Genomic DNA, 3,830 nt, shown 5'->3' with positions numbered 1-3,830 from the left:
TATTATGTTTTTCAATTTTTTGCATACATAAACTCTAAACTTTTCAATTTGTTGTGATATATTTGCCTTATCTTTTACTTTACAAGAAAAATGGGAGAGAGAAAACTCAAGTTTGGATTTGAAAAAAAATTGAACATCCAAAATGGAAATGCACAAATGCTGAGAGAGATAATTCGAAAAAGTATCTATTGTGTTTAAGGATTGTAAACTCTTTAAGTTTTTTATATATTAAGTTTTGCAATCATTGGAAAAGGGGGGGCATGGCATTTTTGATTGAGTGTTAACTCAAAAACCATATGTCATTTCGAACAAAAATTATAGCCGTTACACATCATTAATCGATCAAAACATTGATGATGATCTATGATTGTTAGGTCCGGTTTCTGTAAATAGGCAAAAAGTGGGTTGTTTGGCTCTGGTAAATATCCCACTGCACGTTAACTTGTGAATTTAATTTTTCCTACTTCAAATTTTTGGATCATTAGGTCATTTGCATCTTCAACAAGTTTCAGGCATGCATATCCATATTTAAAACATGTTAGGATCAATAAGAAATCTTGTTCATATAAATTTCCACCATGCTATTTGGGGTTGTACTGGTGGATATTCCCAAACATGGATAGCTAAACATTGGTGTTTATTTTTTGTGTGTAAAATAATTTTCTTCACTTACATTTTTATTATAGTTTTCAAATTTTTGCATTGATAAATTCTAAAATTTTCTTTTTGTTGTGATCTATTTGCCATATCTTTTTGTCTACGAGAAAAATTGGAGAGTGAAAACACAAATTGTAAATTATTTTAGAGTTTTATATATTAGGTTTTCATATCATCGAAATGGGGGGAGGGGGGGGGGGGGGGGGGGGGGTGTGTGGTGAAGCTTTTTTAACTGAGTGTTGACTCCCAAACCATAAGTAATTTCTAAGAAAAATTATAGCCATTCCACATAATTAATCGATCAAAACATTTATGATGATCTATGATTTTTAGGTCCGCTTTTTGTAAATAGGCAAAAAGTGGGTTGTTTGGCTCTGGTAAAGAACCCCCTGCACGTTAAGTTGAAAATTTAATTTTTCCTACACCATGAAATTTTTGGATCATTAGGTCCTTTTCATCTTCAGCATGTTTTAGGCATACATATCCATATTTAAAACTGATAGATGCCATATTCTGACATGAGAACTAGGTTAATTATAATAGAATAACCTTTATAATTGTGTTATATGTGGTTACTTATCGGTTTTCAAATGAAATGAGCATTTATTGAATCTGGCATTAATCATTGTCGATATTGCATATTTCTCTCTCCTGAATTATATTTCATTATTTTTTAGTCTTATTTCTTCCTAAAATGCTTTTTATAGATTCAATTATGGAATTTCAGGAGAATTTGGGTGAAGAAGAAAATATTTACCAAAATGCCCTTAGTGAAATGGAGGTAATTTCTAGGGCAAATCGTTTTAAAATAAGAAAAATCATACTTAAAGAGAAGAGGAGCGTGAAGAGAAGAGAAACAGAGACCAAAAGAGAGGACTTTGACCGGAAACAGGGGAGGACCTGAGAGGAGTTCCCCACCGCTGTTCGCCGGCCAATACCTTTCGCCGCGCCACCGTCGTCCACCATCGTCCACCGCCGTCCACCGCCGTCCAGCAACTGAGAACAAACCCGAGGAGAGCTCGAGAGAGTCTCCGTCGAGGTGAGTTCGACAGTCGCTCGCCAGGCCAAGAAGTGATCCGAGAGGGCTTCTCCTGTGCCACTTCCGCTTTCCGACCATCCTCCGGCGTCGTTTACATATTCCGACCAGTCCCGGAGCCATTCCGACTCCAACCGAGACTCGAGAGAGCCGGTTAGAGAACGTCAGCTCTGTTTCGCTCTTCGCCGGACATTACCTTCGGCCGTCGGCTTCTAACCATCGTCTCCGGCATCGTCTCTACCTCCGGCCACTCACTATTGCTACCCGACGCCACCAATTTCCGGAAATTGCAGCACCCGTGAGAACGAGTTGCTGCCCGAGCGAGAGGAGGAAGAAGGGGAGTAATTCGTCATTATTGAATTTAATTTTTCATATAGTTTGAACTTAGGTTTTGAATGTTAATTGAATCTGATTTGATAATTAAGGTTTATTTAAGATTTGTTTTCTTGATATTTGATTAAATTAGCTAATTAGGGTAAGATTATAATTGAGGTTGGATTTTGGTATTTTAATTCGATTTCTGTCTTTAACTCTAGGCGCCCGAGAGGGGCTAGACGCAAGGATTGAGAATCCGAATTCGTGGTTACGTGGCGCTCGAGAGAGGCACGAATCACAATAAAATCCAAAGTTGATAATTTTAGCATCATCACAATAGGAAATCGATTCTCTGCATTCTATTGTAATCTGATTTTTGTCTTTAACTCTAGGCGCCCGAGAGGGGCTAGACGTAAGGATTGAGAAATCGGATTTGTGATTATGTGGCACTCGAGAGAGGCACAAATCACGATAAAATCCAGAGTTGACGTTTCCTGTTGTGCAAGTAGTTAATTAGATTATTGTTTGATAATTTAGGATATAATTAGTGTTTAGTTCAGATTAATTCATCATATTTGGTTAGGCTAGTTGACTGAAGAATACACAAAATTCAATCCTCCCTGTGGATATGACCCTCGCTTACTGCTAAATTACATGAACGATTCGTATGCTTGCGAGGTATTAAAGTCGATGTAACTAAAATTATACACCAAGTTTTTGGCGCCGTTGCCGGGGAGGCACGTATTAAGCGTATATCTTTGTTCTCCATAGTCTTAGGTTAGATTTTATTTTATTTTATTTTATTTTATTCTATTTTTATTTTATTTTATTTTTGTTTTATTTTTATTTTTTATTTTTTTGCTTTCATAATTTTAGTTTGGTATTTTTATGAAATTATTTTTATTTCTTCTAGTTAGTTCATATTTTTAGTAGCGAGTTTGTTAGCTTAATTTGATAGTTCATTTTGTTTCTTTTTGTGTTTTTATGCACGGGCGCCGCTCCCTAGGTGGACCATTAGCTCCCTTTGTTGAAGAGGTAGAACATATTTGTAGGAAAACACCCGAAGTCAAGTTAGGAGCTACCATGGCCAATCAGGGCGAACCATTACAGTTACCTGCAGCAGGTGACCGTAGAGCCCTGAGGGATTATTCTATCCCATCCCACTTCACATCACCTTCTTGCATTATATTGCCACCCACTACTGCCGCCAGTTATGAGTTGAAACCTGGTGGGTGTGATCCAACTCCTCCCTACATTCTATGGGTTGGATAAGGAGGACCCATATTACCACATCAAGGAATTCTTAGATATTTGTGCAACTTTTAAATTCCAGAACTTCTCAGATGACTCTATCCGGTTAAGACTTTTTCCATTTTCACTTAAGGATAAGGCCAAGTCTTGGCTTAATTCCTTGGAGGTGGGCAGCATTACTTCATGGGACACGTTAGTCACACAATTTTTGTCCAAGTACTTTGCCATTCAGAGAACTACAGCCCTCAGGAGAGAAATCTCCAACTTTATGCAGCAGGAGGGTGAACACTTTTATGAGGCTTGGGAGAAATGGAAGGATTTGATTCGTAGGTGTCCGCATCATGGGTTTGAGAAATGGCATTTAGTGCAATACTTTTATCAAGGTCTTACACCCCAGGTTAGATCCATGGTAGATGCAACGAGTGGTGGGAGTTTGATGGGTAAGAGTGCTAGTGAGGCGTGGGACTTCTTTGAAACGTTGAGTGATCAATCTCAGCAATGGGGTTCGTCATTTAATGTTGATAGGAGATCCCACGAAACCAAAAGAGGGGGTCTCTACGAGGTTAGTGAA

General features: G+C 38.1%; 1 non-coding gene across 1 annotated transcript; it reads right to left on the bottom strand.

Annotated features, from left to right (window-relative positions):
* Positions 1-3,500: 3,500 nt before the first annotated feature.
* On the bottom strand, positions 3,501-3,607 carry LOC137957426 (small nucleolar RNA R71). The gene has a single exon (XR_011113394.1). It is a non-coding gene; the product is annotated as a small nucleolar RNA R71 (small nucleolar RNA).
* Positions 3,608-3,830: the final 223 nt, after the last annotated feature.

Source organism: Aristolochia californica, unplaced genomic scaffold (genome assembly GCF_029961685.1).
Source record: "Aristolochia californica isolate CCGP_79_NKW_82.1479 unplaced genomic scaffold, dmAriCali1.0.hap1 SCAF_2, whole genome shotgun sequence".
Taxonomy (NCBI): Eukaryota; Viridiplantae; Streptophyta; class Magnoliopsida; order Piperales; family Aristolochiaceae; genus Aristolochia; species Aristolochia californica.
This window is presented reverse-complemented; position numbering and strand designations above follow the sequence as displayed.